Source organism: Hyla sarda, unplaced genomic scaffold (genome assembly GCF_029499605.1).
Source record: "Hyla sarda isolate aHylSar1 unplaced genomic scaffold, aHylSar1.hap1 scaffold_705, whole genome shotgun sequence".
NCBI lineage: Eukaryota > Metazoa > Chordata > Amphibia > Anura > Hylidae > Hyla > Hyla sarda.
In genome coordinates this window covers 82,298-99,505 of record NW_026610724.1, presented here as the reverse complement: position 1 = coordinate 99,505, position 17,208 = coordinate 82,298, and the positions used below count along the sequence as shown (strand labels likewise).

The window sequence follows — 17,208 nt, the reverse complement described above, 5'->3', positions numbered from 1 at the left end:
TCATTCATTCGATCTCTCTCACTCACTTGCTTTAACTCATTTGTTCTCACTCACTCACTCACTCACTCACTCATTCACTCTCACTCACTCTCACTCTCTCACTCACTCGCTCACTAAGTCAGTCTCTCTCTCTCTCTCTCTCTCTTTTTCTTTTTATATATATTTTTTTCCGTCTTCTTCTTCTTCTTCTTCTTCTTCTTCAGACCCTGTCATAGCACTAATGCCTTTCCAATACCATCAGCAGATGGAGACACTCCATTGCAACATTGGTTGTGAGCAGCAGTTTCTAAAAACAAATGCCTCATGGCGGATTTCCCATCCATCAATGGATGGTAAATTTTGTTTTTATCATTCACTGACCACAGATACCAATGCATGGTCAAGCAACAGCAATGACACACCCTTGTGTATAGGCATGAGACCCTCATGTCATTTAACAGGATTCAGCACCACCCACAAGACAGCTACCTGTCATGTCATGTCAAACCTGCACAGGTGTGCTAGATTATTATTATTTAGTTTTATTTTATTTTTTTACACCAATCAGTGTGCAAACATGGTCATTAAAACGCTAAATGAATAGACGTTCATAAACCAGTCAGTGCAACTCATCATTTTGGTCTCCAATTCTCAAACTCAAATTCTCACCCACGGAGGATTAAATGAGAATCTTTCTTGTTTAACACTGGAATGGGGTGGTGCACTGTTCACTACCCGAATATACTGCCACATCGGGTCAATGCATAGGGCGACAGAAGCAAGCTTCCAAATCAGCTCCCTTTCTCAAAAATCCATTTAATTTGTGGTCCCCAGATAGGGAACGTATGTATCAGTACGTGCTCACAAGTCAAACAAGTGCAAGTATTTACACAAAAAAAAACGTGCCTCAGGATGCGATCTGTCGCAAGATCCTTTCTTATTTTACACTTGATCTTAGCCAAAAGGCCTAGAGGGGATAACCGGGAAAGGGGTGGACCCAACCATGTCCCCTTCATGAGCACTCACATTACTCATAGGAATGGAAGGAAGGCTGGCAGCCAACCAGCCTCCCATACACTCTCTGGGTGGGTGGCAGTCAGCCACCCATACATACATACAGCACAGGCTAAACCCACATCATCACTTAAAAAAGGACAGGCGACCATTGCACTCTGATGGAGCATTTAGCAATGCAATCCATAGCCTGGCTTTTGCCTGAACCCCCATCACTCCTCCTCTTGCATATAAGACAATATTTCAGATCTGCATATGAAAACAACACGCCTACCTTTGTTGCACATAGCTGCCTGCCTGTCTCTAGTTACCCCACTGGCTGTAGCTGCGTCCCTTCCGACATGGAATAACACCAACTGTAACGATAAACTGAAAATTAACAGTATAAACCTGCATCATTTTGGACTCTGGTATTTGCTGAATCCGGGTGACCTGACAATCGATGGTGGTGCCGCTGGTGATTCTGGCCTTCTTGGAATCTGTTGGGCCTATGTGTTAGCTCACACATCACTTGGGTATCCATGGTAACTACCACAACATGGTCATCTGCAGTTTACATCTAGCCCGTGGCATTGAATGGCATTTTAAAAGTGCTAAGGGTCCTGGTGCAATAATCCTCCCATGAGGATCAGCCTCAACGGCTTTGTAGATTGCACTCATGTCAGCAACTCCATATACATTTTTTTTTCTTCATGCTTCTTTCTTCATCCTTTTTTCTTTCTGTCATTCAGACTTTCATTCATTCGATCTCTCTCACTCACTTGCTTTAACTCATTTGTTCTCACTCACTCACTCACTCACTCAATCACTCACTCACTCATTCACTCTCACTCACTCTCACTCTCTCACTCACTCGCTCACTAAGTCAGTCTCTCTCTCTCTCTTTTTCTTTTTATATATATTTTTTTCCGTCTTCTTCTTCTTCTTCTTCAGACCCTGTCATAGCACTAATGCCTTTCCAATACCACCAGCAGATGGAGACACTCCATTGCAACATTGGTTGTGAGCAGCAGTTTCTAAAAACAAATGCCTCATGGCGGATTTCCCATCCATCAATGGATGGTAAATTTTGTTTTTATCATTCACTGACCACAGATACCAATGCATGGTCAAGCAACAGCAATGACACACCCTTGTGTATAGGCATGAGACCCTCACGTCATTTAACAGGATTCAGCACCACCCACAAGACAGCTACCTGTCATGTCATGTCAAACCTGCACAGGTGTGCTAGATTATTATTATTTAGTTTTATTTTATTTTTTTACATCAATCAGTGTGCAAACATGGTCATTAAAACGCTAAATGAATAGACGTTCATAAACCAGTCAGTGCAACTCATCATTTTGATCTCCAATTCTCAAACTCAAATTCTCACCCACGGAGGATTAAATGAGAATCTTTCTTGTTTAACACTGGAATGGGGTGGTGCACTGTTCACTACCCGAATATACTGCCACATCGGGTCAATGCATAGGGCGACAGAAGCAAGCTTCCAAATCAGCTCCCTTTCTCAAAAATCCATTTAATTTATGGTCCCCAGATAGGGAACGTATGTATCAGTATGTGCTCACAAGTCACCCAAGTGCAAGTATTCACACAAAAAAAAACGTGCCTCAGGATGCGATCTGTCGCAAGATCCTTTCTTTTTTTACACTTGATCTAAGCCAAAAGGCCTAGAGGGGATAACCGGGAAAGGGGTGGACCCAACCATGTCCCCTTCATGAGCACTCACATTACTCATAGGAATGGAAGGAAGGCTGGCAGCCAACCAGCCTCCCATACACTCTCTGGGTGGGTGGCAGTCAGCCACCCATACATACATACAGCACAGGCTAAACCCACATCATCACTTAAAAAAAGGACAGGCGACCATTGCACTCTGATGGAGCATTTAGCAATGCAATCCATAGCCTGGCTTTTGCCTGAACCCCCATCACTCCTCCTCTTGCATATAAGACAATATTTCAGATCTGCATATGAAAACAACACGCCTACCTTTGTTGCACATAGCTGCCTGCCTGTCTCTAGTTACCCCACTGGCTGTAGCTGCGTCCCTTCCGACATGGAATAACACCAACTGTAACGATAAACTGAAAATTAACAGTATAAACCTGCATCATTTTGGACTCTGGTATTTGCTGAATCCGGGTGACCTGACAATCGATGGTGGTGCCGCTGGTGATTCTGGCCTTCTTGGAATCTGTTGGGCCTATGTGTTAGCTCACACATCACTTGGGTATCCATGGTAACTACCACAACATGGTCATCTGCAGTTTACATCTAGCCCGTGGCATTGAATGGCATTTTAAAAGTGCTAAGGGTCCTGGTGCAATAATCCTCCCATGAGGATCAGCCTCAACGGCTTTGTAGATTGCACTCATGTCAGCAACTCCATATACATTTTTTTTTCTTCATGCTTCTTTCTTCATCCTTTTTTCTTTCTGTCATTCAGACTTTCATTCATTCGATCTCTCTCACTCACTTGCTTTAACTCATTTGTTCTCACTCACTCACTCACTCACTCACTCATTCACTCTCACTCACTCTCACTCTCTCACTCACTCGCTCACTAAGTCAGTCTCTCTCTCTCTCTCTCTCTCTCTTTTTCTTTTTATATATATTTTATTCCGTCTTCTTCTTCTTCTTCTTCTTCTTCTTCAGACCCTGTCATAGCACTAATGCCTTTCCAATACCACCAGCAGATGGAGACACTCCATTGCAACATTGGTTGTGAGCAGCAGTTTCTAAAAACAAATGCCTCATGGCGGATTTCCCATCCATCAATGGATGGTAAATTTTGTTTTTATCATTCACTGACCACAGATACCAATGCATGGTCAAGCAACAGCAATGACACACCCTTGTGTATAGGCATGAGACCCTCACGTCATTTAACAGGATTCAGCACCACCCACAAGACAGCTACCTGTCATGTCATGTCAAACCTGCACAGGTGTGCTAGATTATTATTATTTAGTTTTATTTTATTTTTTTACACCAATCAGTGTGCAAACATGGTCATTAAAACGCTAAATGAATAGACGTTCATAAACCAGTCAGTGCAACTCATCATTTTGGTCTCCAATTCTCAAACTCAAATTCTCACCCACGGAGGATTAAATGAGAATCTTTCTTGTTTAACACTGGAATGGGGTGGTGCACTGTTCACTACCCGAATATACTGCCACATCGGGTCAATGCATAGGGCGACAGAAGCAAGCTTCCAAATCAGCTCCCTTTCTCAAAAATCCATTTAATTTGTGGTCCCCAGATAGGGAACGTATGTATCAGTACGTGCTCACAAGTCACCCAAGTGCAAGTATTTACACAAAAAAAAACGTGCCTCAGGATGCGATCTGTCGCAAGATCCTTTCTTATTTTACACTTGATCTTAGCCAAAAGGCCTAGAGGGGATAACCGGGAAAGGGGTGGACCCAACCATGTCCCCTTCATGAGCACTCACATTACTCATAGGAATGGAAGGAAGGCTGGCAGCCAACCAGCCTCCCATACACTCTCTGGGTGGGTGGCAGTCAGCCACCCATACATACATACAGCACAGGCTAAACCCACATCATCACTTAAAAAAGGACAGGCGACCATTGCACTCTGATGGAGCATTTAGCAATGCAATCCATAGCCTGGCTTTTGCCTGAACCCCCATAACTCCTCCTCTTGCATATAAGACAATATTTCAGATCTGCATATGAAAACAACACGCCTACCTTTGTTGCACATAGCTGCCTGCCTGTCTCTAGTTACCCCACTGGCTGTAGCTGCGTCCCTTCCGACATGGAATAACACCAACTGTAACGATAAACTGAAAATTAACAGTATAAACCTGCATCATTTTGGACTCTGGTATTTGCTGAATCCGGGTGACCTGACAATCGATGGTGGTGCCGCTGGTGATTCTGGCCTTCTTGGAATCTGTTGGGCCTATGTGTTAGCTCACACATCACTTGGGTATCCATGGTAACTACCACAACATGGTCATCTGCAGTTTACATCTAGCCCGTGGCATTGAATGGCATTTTAAAAGTGCTAAGGGTCCTGGTGCAATAATCCTCCCATGAGGATCAGCCTCAACGGCTTTGTAGATTGCACTCATGTCAGCAACTCCATATACATTTTTTTTTCTTCATGCTTCTTTCTTCATCCTTTTTTCTTTCTGTCATTCAGACTTTCATTCATTCGATCTCTCTCACTCACTTGCTTTAACTCATTTGTTCTCACTCACTCACTCACTCACTCAATCACTCACTCACTCATTCACTCTCACTCACTCTCACTCTCTCACTCACTCGCTCACTAAGTCAGTCTCTCTCTCTCTCTTTTTCTTTTTATATATATTTTTTTCCGTCTTCTTCTTCTTCTTCTTCTTCTTCAGACCCTGTCATAGCACTAATGCCTTTCCAATACCACCAGCAGATGGAGACACTCCATTGCAACATTGGTTGTGAGCAGCAGTTTCTAAAAACAAATGCCTCATGGCGGATTTCCCATCCATCAATGGATGGTAAATTTTGTTTTTATCATTCACTGACCACAGATACCAATGCATGGTCAAGCAACAGCAATGACACACCCTTGTGTATAGGCATGAGACCCTCACGTCATTTAACAGGATTCAGCACCACCCACAAGACAGCTACCTGTCATGTCATGTCAAACCTGCACAGGTGTGCTAGATTATTATTATTTAGTTTTATTTTATTTTTTTACACCAATCAGTGTGCAAACATGGTCATTAAAACGCTAAATGAATAGACGTTCATAAACCAGTCAGTGCAACTCATCATTTTGATCTCCAATTCTCAAACTCAAATTCTCACCCACGGAGGATTAAATGAGAATCTTTCTTGTTTAACACTGGAATGGGGTGGTGCACTGTTCACTACCCGAATATACTGCCACATCGGGTCAATGCATAGGGCGACAGAAGCAAGCTTCCAAATCAGCTCCCTTTCTCAAAAATCCATTTAATTTATGGTCCCCAGATAGGGAACGTATGTATCAGTATGTGCTCACAAGTCACCCAAGTGCAAGTATTCACACAAAAAAAAACGTGCCTCAGGATGCGATCTGTCGCAAGATCCTTTCTTTTTTTACACTTGATCTAAGCCAAAAGGCCTAGAGGGGATAACCGGGAAAGGGGTGGACCCAACCATGTCCCCTTCATGAGCACTCACATTACTCATAGGAATGGAAGGAAGGCTGGCAGCGAACCAGCCTCCCATACACTCTCTGGGTGGGTGGCAGTCAGCCGCCCATACATACATACAGCACAGGCTAAACCCACATCATCACTTAAAAAAAGGACAGGCGACCATTGCACTCTGATGGAGCATTTAGCAATGCAATCCATAGCCTGGCTTTTGCCTGAACCCCCATCACTCCTCCTCTTGCATATAAGACAATATTTCAGATCTGCATATGAAAACAACACGCCTACCTTTGTTGCACATAGCTGCCTGCCTGTCTCTAGTTACCCCACTGGCTGTAGCTGCGTCCCTTCCGACATGGAATAACACCAACTGTAACGATAAACTGAAAATTAACAGTATAAACCTGCATCATTTTGGACTCTGGTATTTGCTGAATCCGGGTGACCTGACAATCGATGGTGGTGCCGCTGGTGATTCTGGCCTTCTTGGAATCTGTTGGGCCTATGTGTTAGCTCACACATCACTTGGGTATCCATGGTAACTACCACAACATGGTCATCTGCAGTTTACATCTAGCCCGTGGCATTGAATGGCATTTTAAAAGTGCTAAGGGTCCTGGTGCAATAATCCTCCCATGAGGATCAGCCTCAACGGCTTTGTAGATTGCACTCATGTCAGCAACTCCATATACATTTTTTTTTCTTCATGCTTCTTTCTTCATCCTTTTTTCTTTCTGTCATTCAGACTTTCATTCATTCGATCTCTCTCACTCACTTGCTTTAACTCATTTGTTCTCACTCACTCACTCACTCAATCACTCACTCACTCATTCACTCTCACTCACTCTCACTCTCTCACTCACTCGCTCACTAAGTCAGTCTCTCTCTCTCTCTTTTTCTTTTTATATATATTTTTTTCCGTCTTCTTCTTCTTCTTCTTCTTCTTCTTCAGACCCTGTCATAGCACTAATGCCTTTCCAATACCACCAGCAGATGGAGACACTCCATTGCAACATTGGTTGTGAGCAGCAGTTTCTAAAAACAAATGCCTCATGGCGGATTTCCCATCCATCAATGGATGGTAAATTTTGTTTTTATCATTCACTGACCACAGATACCAATGCATGGTCAAGCAACAGCAATGACACACCCTTGTGTATAGGCATGAGACCCTCACGTCATTTAACAGGATTCAGCACCACCCACAAGACAGCTACCTGTCATGTCATGTCAAACCTGCACAGGTGTGCTAGATTATTATTATTTAGTTTTATTTTATTTTTTTACACCAATCAGTGTGCAAACATGGTCATTAAAACGCTAAATGAATAGACGTTCATAAACCAGTCAGTGCAACTCATCATTTTGGTCTCCAATTCTCAAACTCAAATTCTCACCCACGGAGGATTAAATGAGAATCTTTCTTGTTTAACACTGGAATGGGGTGGTGCACTGTTCACTACCCGAATATACTGCCACATCGGGTCAATGCATAGGGCGACAGAAGCAAGCTTCCAAATCAGCTCCCTTTCTCAAAAATCCATTTAATTTATGGTCCCCAGATAGGGAACGTATGTATCAGTATGTGCTCACAAGTCACCCAAGTGCAAGTATTCACACAAAAAAAAACGTGCCTCAGGATGCGATCTGTCGCAAGATCCTTTCTTTTTTTACACTTGATCTAAGCCAAAAGGCCTAGAGGGGATAACCGGGAAAGGGGTGGACCCAACCATGTCCCCTTCATGAGCACTCACATTACTCATAGGAATGGAAGGAAGGCTGGCAGCCAACCAGCCTCCCATACACTCTCTGGGTGGGTGGCAGTCAGCCACCCATACATACATACAGCACAGGCTAAACCCACATCATCACTTAAAAAAAGGACAGGCGACCATTGCACTCTGATGGAGCATTTAGCAATGCAATCCATAGCCTGGCTTTTGCCTGAACCCCCATCACTCCTCCTCTTGCATATAAGACAATATTTCAGATCTGCATATGAAAACAACACGCCTACCTTTGTTGCACATAGCTGCCTGCCTGTCTCTAGTTACCCCACTGGCTGTAGCTGCGTCCCTTCCGACATGGAATAACACCAACTGTAACGATAAACTGAAAATTAACAGTATAAACCTGCATCATTTTGGACTCTGGTATTTGCTGAATCCGGGTGACCTGACAATCGATGGTGGTGCCGCTGGTGATTCTGGCCTTCTTGGAATCTGTTGGGCCTATGTGTTAGCTCACACATCACTTGGGTATCCATGGTAACTACCACAACATGGTCATCTGCAGTTTACATCTAGCCCGTGGCATTGAATGGCATTTTAAAAGTGCTAAGGGTCCTGGTGCAATAATCCTCCCATGAGGATCAGCCTCAACGGCTTTGTAGATTGCACTCATGTCAGCAACTCCATATACATTTTTTTTTCTTCATGCTTCTTTCTTCATCCTTTTTTCTTTCTGTCATTCAGACTTTCATTCATTCGATCTCTCTCACTCACTTGCTTTAACTCATTTGTTCTCACTCACTCACTCACTCACTCAATCACTCACTCATTCACTCTCACTCACTCTCACTCTCTCACTCACTCGCTCACTAAGTCAGTCTCTCTCTCTCTCTCTCTCTTTTTCTTTTTATATATATTTTTTTCCGTCTTCTTCTTCTTCTTCTTCTTCTTCTTCAGACCCTGTCATAGCACTAATGCCTTTCCAATACCACCAGCAGATGGAGACACTCCATTGCAACATTGGTTGTGAGCAGCAGTTTCTAAAAACAAATGCCTCATGGCGGATTTCCCATCCATCAATGGATGGTAAATTTTGTTTTTATCATTCACTGACCACAGATACCAATGCATGGTCAAGCAACAGCAATGACACACCCTTGTGTATAGGCATGAGACCCTCACGTCATTTAACAGGATTCAGCACCACCCACAAGACAGCTACCTGTCATGTCATGTCAAACCTGCACAGGTGTGCTAGATTATTATTATTTAGTTTTATTTTATTTTTTTACACCAATCAGTGTGCAAACATGGTCATTAAAACGCTAAATGTATAGACGTTCATAAACCAGTCAGTGCAACTCATCATTTTGGTCTCCAATTCTCAAACTCAAATTCTCACCCACGGAGGATTAAATGAGAATCTTTCTTGTTTAACACTGGAATGGGGTGGTGCACTGTTCACTACCCGAATATACTGCCACATCGGGTCAATGCATAGGGCGACAGAAGCAAGCTTCCAAATCAGCTCCCTTTCTCAAAAATCCATTTAATTTATGGTCCCCAGATAGGGAACGTATGTATCAGTATGTGCTCACAAGTCACCCAAGTGCAAGTATTCACACAAAAAAAAACGTGCCTCAGGATGCGATCTGTCGCAAGATCCTTTCTTTTTTTACACTTGATCTAAGCCAAAAGGCCTAGAGGGGATAACCGGGAAAGGGGTGGACCCAACCATGTCCCCTTCATGAGCACTCACATTACACATAGGAATGGAAGGAAGGCTGGCAGCCAACCAGCCTCCCATACACTCTCTGGGTGGGTGGCAGTCAGCCACCCATACATACATACAGCACAGGCTAAACCCACATCATCACTTAAAAAAAGGACAGGCGACCATTGCACTCTGATGGAGCATTTAGCAATGCAATCCATAGCCTGGCTTTTGCCTGAACCCCCATCACTCCTCCTCTTGCATATAAGACAATATTTCAGATCTGCATATGAAAACAACACGCCTACCTTTGTTGCACATAGCTGCCTGCCTGTCTCTAGTTACCCCACTGGCTGTAGCTGCGTCCCTTCCGACAAGGAATAACACCAACTGTAACGATAAACTGAAAATTAACAGTATAAACCTGCATCATTTTGGACTCTGGTATTTGCTGAATCCGGGTGACCTGACAATCGATGGTGGTGCCGCTGGTGATTCTGGCCTTCTTGGAATCTGTTGGGCCTATGTGTTAGCTCACACATCACTTGGGTATCCATGGTAACTACCACAACATGGTCATCTGCAGTTTACATCTAGCCCGTGGCATTGAATGGCATTTTAAAAGTGCTAAGGGTCCTGGTGCAATAATCCTCCCATGAGGATCAGCCTCAACGGCTTTGTAGATTGCACTCATGTCAGCAACTCCATATACATTTTTTTTTCTTCATGCTTCTTTCTTCATCCTTTTTTCTTTCTGTCATTCAGACTTTCATTCATTCGATCTCTCTCACTCACTTGCTTTAACTCATTTGTTCTCACTCACTCACTCAATCACTCACTCACTCATTCACTCTCACTCACTCTCACTCTCTCACTCACTCGCTCACTAAGTCAGTCTCTCTCTCTCTCTCTCTCTTTTTCTTTTTATATATATTTTTTTCCGTCTTCTTCTTCTTCTTCTTCTTCAGACCCTGTCATAGCACTAATGCCTTTCCAATACCACCAGCAGAAGGAGACACTCCATTGCAACATTGGTTGTGAGCAGCAGTTTCTAAAAACAAATGCCTCATGGCGGATTTCCCATCCATCAATGGATGGTAAATTTTGTTTTTATCATTCACTGACCACAGATACCAATGCATGGTCAAGCAACAGCAATGACACACCCTTGTGTATAGGCATGAGACCCTCACGTCATTTAACAGGATTCAGCACCACCCACAAGACAGCTACCTGTCATGTCATGTCAAACCTGCACAGGTGTGCTAGATTATTATTATTTAGTTTTATTTTATTTTTTTACACCAATCAGTGTGCAAACATGGTCATTAAAACGCTAAATGAATAGACGTTCATAAACCAGTCAGTGCAACTCATCATTTTGGTCTCCAATTCTCAAACTCAAATTCTCACCCACGGAGGATTAAATGAGAATCTTTCTTGTTTAACACTGGAATGGGGTGGTGCACTGTTCACTACCCGAATATACTGCCACATCGGGTCAATGCATAGGGCGACAGAAGCAAGCTTCCAAATCAGCTCCCTTTCTCAAAAATCCATTTAATTTATGGTCCCCAGATAGGGAACGTATGTATCAGTATGTGCTCACAAGTCACCCAAGTGCAAGTATTCACACAAAAAAAAACGTGCCTCAGGATGCGATCTGTCACAAGATCCTTTCTTTTTTTACACTTGATCTAAGCCAAAAGGCCTAGAGGGGATAACCGGGAAAGGGGTGGACCCAACCATGTCCCCTTCATGAGCACTCACATTACTCATAGGAATGGAAGGAAGGCTGGCAGCCAACCAGCCTCCCATACACTCTCTGGGTGGGTGGCAGTCAGCCACCCATACATACATACAGCACAGGCTAAACCCACATCATCACTTAAAAAAAGGACAGGCGACCATTGCACTCTGATGGAGCATTTAGCAATGCAATCCATAGCCTGGCTTTTGCCTGAACCCCCATCACTCCTTCTCTTGCATATAAGACAATATTTCAGATCTGCATATGAAAACAACACGCCTACCTTTGTTGCACATAGCTGCCTGCCTGTCTCTAGTTACCCCACTGGCTGTAGCTGCGTCCCTTCCGACATGGAATAACACCAACTGTAACGATAAACTGAAATTTAACAGTATAAACCTGCATCATTTTGGACTCTGGTATTTGCTGAATCCGGGTGTCCTGACAATCGATGGTGGTGCCGCTGGTGATTCTGGCCTTCTTGGAATCTGTTGGGCCTATGTGTTAGCTCACACATCACTTGGGTATCCATGGTAACTACCACAACATGGTCATCTGCAGTTTACATCTAGCCCGTGGCATTGAATGGCATTTTAAAAGTGCTAAGGGTCCTGGTGCAATAATCCTCCCATGAGGATCAGCCTCAACGGCTTTGTAGATTGCACTCATGTCAGCAACTCCATATACATTTTTTTTTCTTCATGCTTCTTTCTTCATCCTTTTTTCTTTCTGTCATTCAGACTTTCATTCATTCGATCTCTCTCACTCACTTGCTTTAACTCATTTGTTCTCACTCACTCACTCACTCAATCACTCACTCACTCATTCACTCTCACTCACTCTCACTCTCTCCCTCACTCGCTCACTAAGTCAGTCTCTCTCTCTCTCTCTCTCTCTCTTTTTCTTTTTATATATATTTTTTTCCGTCTTCTTCTTCTTCTTCTTCTTCTTCAGACCCTGTCATAGCACTAATGCCTTTCCAATACCACCAGCAGATGGAGACACTCCATTGCAACATTGGTTGTGAGCAGCAGTTTCTAAAAACAAATGCCTCATGGCGGATTTCCCATCCATCAATGGATGGTAAATTTTGTTTTTATCATTCACTGACCACAGATACCAATGCATGGTCAAGCAACAGCAATGACACACCCTTGTGTATAGGCATGAGACCCTCACGTCATTTAACAGGATTCAGCACCACCCACAAGACAGCTACCTGTCATGTCATGTCAAACCTGCACAGGTGTGCTAGATTATTATTATTTAGTTTTATTTTATTTTTTTACACCAATCAGTGTGCAAACATGGTCATTAAAACGCTAAATGAATAGACGTTCATAAACCAGTCAGTGCAACTCATCATTTTGGTCTCCAATTCTCAAACTCAAATTCTCACCCACGGAGGATTAAATGAGAATCTTTCTTGTTTAACACTGGAATGGGGTGGTGCACTGTTCACTACCCGAATATACTGCCACATCGGGTCAATGCATAGGGCGACAGAAGCAAGCTTCCAAATCAGCTCCCTTTCTCAAAAATCCATTTAATTTATGGTCCCCAGATAGGGAACGTATGTATCAGTATGTGCTCACAAGTCACCCAAGTGCAAGTATTCACACAAAAAAAACGTGCCTCAGGATGCGATCTGTCACAAGATCCTTTCTTTTTTTTACACTTGATCTAAGCCAAAAGGCCTAGAGGGGATAACCGGGAAAGGGGTGGACCCAACCATGTCCCCTTCATGAGCACTCACATTACTCATAGGAATGGAAGGAAGGCTGGCAGCCAACCAGCCTCCCATACACTCTCTGGGTGGGTGGCAGTCAGCCACCCATACATACATACAGCACAGGCTAAACCCACATCATCACTTAAAAAAAGGACAGGCGACCATTGCACTCTGATGGAGCATTTAGCAATGCAATCCATAGCCTGGCTTTTGCCTGAACCCCCATCACTCCTCCTCTTGCATATAAGACAATATTTCAGATCTGCATATGAAAACAACACGCCTACCTTTGTTGCACATAGCTGCCTGCCTGTCTCTAGTTACCCCACTGGCTGTAGCTGCGTCCCTTCCGACATGGAATAACACCAACTGTAACGATAAACTGAAAATTAACAGTATAAACCTGCATCATTTTGGACTCTGGTATTTGCTGAATCCGGGTGACCTGACAATCGATGGTGGTGCCGCTGGTGATTCTGGCCTTCTTGGAATCTGTTGGGCCTATGTGTTAGCTCACACATCACTTGGGTATCCATGGTAACTACCACAACATGGTCATCTGCAGTTTACATCTAGCCCGTGGCATTGAATGGCATTTTAAAAGTGCTAAGGGTCCTGGTGCAATAATCCTCCCATGAGGATCAGCCTCAACGGCTTTGTAGATTGCACTCATGTCAGCAACTCCATATACATTTTTTTTTCTTCATGCTTCTTTCTTCATCCTTTTTTCTTTCTGTCATTCAGACTTTCATTCATTCGATCTCTCTCACTCACTTGCTTTAACTCATTTGTTCTCACTCACTCACTCACTCACTCAATCACTCACTCACTCATTCACTCTCACTCACTCTCACTCTCTCACTCACTCGCTCACTAAGTCAGTCTCTCTCTCTCTCTCTCTCTCTTTTTCTTTTTATATATATTTTTTTCCGTCTTCTTCTTCTTCTTCTTCTTCTTCTTCTTCAGACCCTGTCATAGCACTAATGCCTTTCCAATACCACCAGCAGATGGAGACACTCCATTGCAACATTGGTTGTGAGCAGCAGTTTCTAAAAACAAATGCCTCATGGCGGATTTCCCATCCATCAATGGATGGTAAATTTTGTTTTTATCATTCACTGACCACAGATACCAATGCATGGTCAAGCAACAGCAATGACACACCCTTGTGTATAGGCATGAGACCCTCACGTCATTTAACAGGATTCAGCACCACCCACAAGACAGCTACCTGTCATGTCATGTCAAACCTGCACAGGTGTGCTAGATTATTATTATTTAGTTTTATTTAATTTTTTTACACCAATCAGTGTGCAAACATGGTCATTAAAACGCTAAATGAATAGACGTTCATAAACCAGTCAGTGCAACTCATCATTTTGGTCTCCAATTCTCAAACTCAAATTCTCACCCACGGAGGATTAAATGAGAATCTTTCTTGTTTAACACTGGAATGGGGTGGTGCACTGTTCACTACCCGAATATACTGCCACATCGGGTCAATGCAAAGGGCGACAGAAGCAAGCTTCCAAATCAGCTCCCTTTCTCAAAAATCCATTTAATTTATGGTCCCCAGATAGGGAACGTATGTATCAGTATGTGCTCACAAGTCACCCAAGTGCAAGTATTCACACAAAAAAAAACGTGCCTCAGGATGCGATCTGTCGCAAGATCCTTTCTTTTTTTACACTTGATCTAAGCCAAAAGGCCTAGAGGGGATAACCGGGAAAGGGGTGGACCCAACCATGTCCTCTTCATGAGCACTCACATTACTCATAGGAATGGAAGGAAGGCTGGCAGCCAACCAGCCTCCCATACACTCTCTGGGTGGGTGGCAGTCAGCCACCCATACATACATACAGCACAGGCTAAACCCACATCATCACTTAAAAAAAGGACAGGCGACCATTGCACTCTGATGGAGCATTTAGCAATGCAATCCATAGCCTGGCTTTTGCCTGAACCCCCATCACTCCTCCTCTTGCATATACGACAATATTTCAGATCTGCATATGAAAACAACACGCCTACCTTTGTTGCACATAGCTGCCTGCCTGTCTCTAGTTACCCCACTGGCTGTAGCTGCGTCCCTTCCGACATGGAATAACACCAACTGTAACGATAAACTGAAAATTAACAGTATAAACCTGCATCATTTTGGACTCTGGTATTTGCTGAATCCGGGTGACCTGACAATCGATGGTGGTGCCGCTGGTGATTCTGGCCTTCTTGGAATCTGTTGGGCCTATGTGTTAGCTCACACATCACTTGGGTATCCATGGTAACTACCACAACATGGTCATCTGCAGTTTACATCTAGCCCGTGGCATTGAATGGCATTTTAAAAGTGCTAAGGGTCCTGGTGCAATAATCCTCCCATGAGGATCAGCCTCAACGGCTTTGTAGATTGCACTCATGTCAGCAACTCCATATACATTTTTTTTTCTTCATGCTTCTTTCTTCATCCTTTTTTCTTTCTGTCATTCAGACTTTCATTCATTCGATCTCTCTCACTCACTTGCTTTAACTCATTTGTTCTCACTCACTCACTCACTCAATCACTCACTCACTCATTCACTCTCACTCACTCTCACTCTCTCACTCACTCGCTCACTAAGTCAGTCTCTCTCTCTCTCTTTTTCTTTTTATATATATATTTTTTTCCGTCTTCTTCTTCTTCTTCTTCTTCTTCTTCAGACCCTGTCATAGCACTAATGCCTTTCCAATACCACCAGCAGATGGAGACACTCCATTGCAACATTGGTTGTGAGCAGCAGTTTCTAAAAACAAATGCCTCATGGCGGATTTCCCATCCATCAATGGATGGTAAATTTTGTTTTTATCATTCACTGACCACAGATACCAATGCATGGTCAAGCAACAGCAATGACACACCCTTGTGTATAGGCATGAGACCCTCACGTCATTTAACAGGATTCAGCACCACCCACAAGACAGCTACCTGTCATGTCATGTCAAACCTGCACAGGTGTGCTAGATTATTATTATTTAGTTTTATTTTATTTTTTTACACCAATCAGTGTGCAAACATGGTCATTAAAACGCTAAATGAATAGACGTTCATAAACCAGTCAGTGCAACTCATCATTTTGATCTCCAATTCTCAAACTCAAATTCTCACCCACGGAGGATTAAATGAGAATCTTTCTTGTTTAACACTGGAATGGGGTGGTGCACTGTTCACTACCCGAATATACTGCCACATCGGGTCAATGCATAGGGCGACAGAAGCAAGCTTCCAAATCAGCTCCCTTTCTCAAAAATCCATTTAATTTATGGTCCCCAGATAGGGAACGTATGTATCAGTATGTGCTCACAAGTCACCCAAGTGCAAGTATTCACACAAAAAAAAAACGTGCCTCAGGATGCGATCTGTCGCAAGATCCTTTCTTTTTTTACACTTGATCTAAGCCAAAAGGCCTAGAGGGGATAACCGGGAAAGGGGTGGACCCAACCATGTCCCCTTCATGAGCACTCACATTACTCATAGGAATGGAAGGAAGGCTGGCAGCCAACCAGCCTCCCATACACTCTCTGGGTGGGTGGCAGTCAGCCACCCATACATACATACAGCACAGGCTAAACCCACATCATCACTTAAAAAAAGGACAGGCGACCATTGCACTCTGATGGAGCATTTAGCAATGCAATCCATAGCCTGGCTTTTGCCTGAACCCCCATCACTCCTCCTCTTGCATATAAGACAATATTTCAGATCTGCATATGAAAACAACACGCCTACCTTTGTTGCACATAGCTGCCTGCCTGTCTCTAGTTACCCCACTGGCTGTAGCTGCGTCCCTTCCGACATGGAATAACACCAACTGTAACGATAAACTGAAAATTAACAGTATAAACCTGCATCATTTTGGACTCTGGTATTTGCTGAATCCGGGTGACCTGACAATCGATGGTGGTGCCGCTGGTGATTCTGGCCTTCTTGGAATCTGTTGGGCCTATGTGTTAGCTCACACATCACTTGGGTATCCATGGTAACTACCACAACATGGTCATCTGCAGTTTACATCTAGCCCGTGGCATTGAATGGCATTTTAAAAGTGCTAAGGGTCCTGGTGCAATAATCCTCCCATGAGGATC

The 17,208-nt window shown here is 43.5% G+C and overlaps 10 pseudogenes; all 10 read right to left on the bottom strand.

The window, feature by feature from the left end:
• Window positions 1–693: 693 nt before the first annotated feature.
• On the bottom strand, window positions 694–957 carry LOC130344130 (U2 spliceosomal RNA; annotated as a pseudogene).
• A 1,459-nt stretch (window positions 958–2,416) lies between these two features.
• Window positions 2,417–2,680, bottom strand: LOC130344218 (U2 spliceosomal RNA; annotated as a pseudogene).
• Window positions 2,681–4,147: 1,467 nt separating this feature from the next.
• On the bottom strand, window positions 4,148–4,411 carry LOC130344220 (U2 spliceosomal RNA; annotated as a pseudogene).
• A 1,465-nt stretch (window positions 4,412–5,876) lies between these two features.
• On the bottom strand, window positions 5,877–6,140 carry LOC130344217 (U2 spliceosomal RNA; annotated as a pseudogene).
• A 1,465-nt stretch (window positions 6,141–7,605) lies between these two features.
• LOC130344216 (U2 spliceosomal RNA) lies at window positions 7,606–7,869 on the bottom strand (annotated as a pseudogene).
• Window positions 7,870–9,340: 1,471 nt separating this feature from the next.
• LOC130344214 (U2 spliceosomal RNA) lies at window positions 9,341–9,604 on the bottom strand (annotated as a pseudogene).
• A 1,461-nt stretch (window positions 9,605–11,065) lies between these two features.
• LOC130344166 (U2 spliceosomal RNA) lies at window positions 11,066–11,329 on the bottom strand (annotated as a pseudogene).
• A 1,472-nt stretch (window positions 11,330–12,801) lies between these two features.
• Window positions 12,802–13,065, bottom strand: LOC130344185 (U2 spliceosomal RNA; annotated as a pseudogene).
• A 1,480-nt stretch (window positions 13,066–14,545) lies between these two features.
• Window positions 14,546–14,809, bottom strand: LOC130344162 (U2 spliceosomal RNA; annotated as a pseudogene).
• A 1,467-nt stretch (window positions 14,810–16,276) lies between these two features.
• On the bottom strand, window positions 16,277–16,541 carry LOC130344141 (U2 spliceosomal RNA; annotated as a pseudogene).
• Window positions 16,542–17,208: the final 667 nt, after the last annotated feature.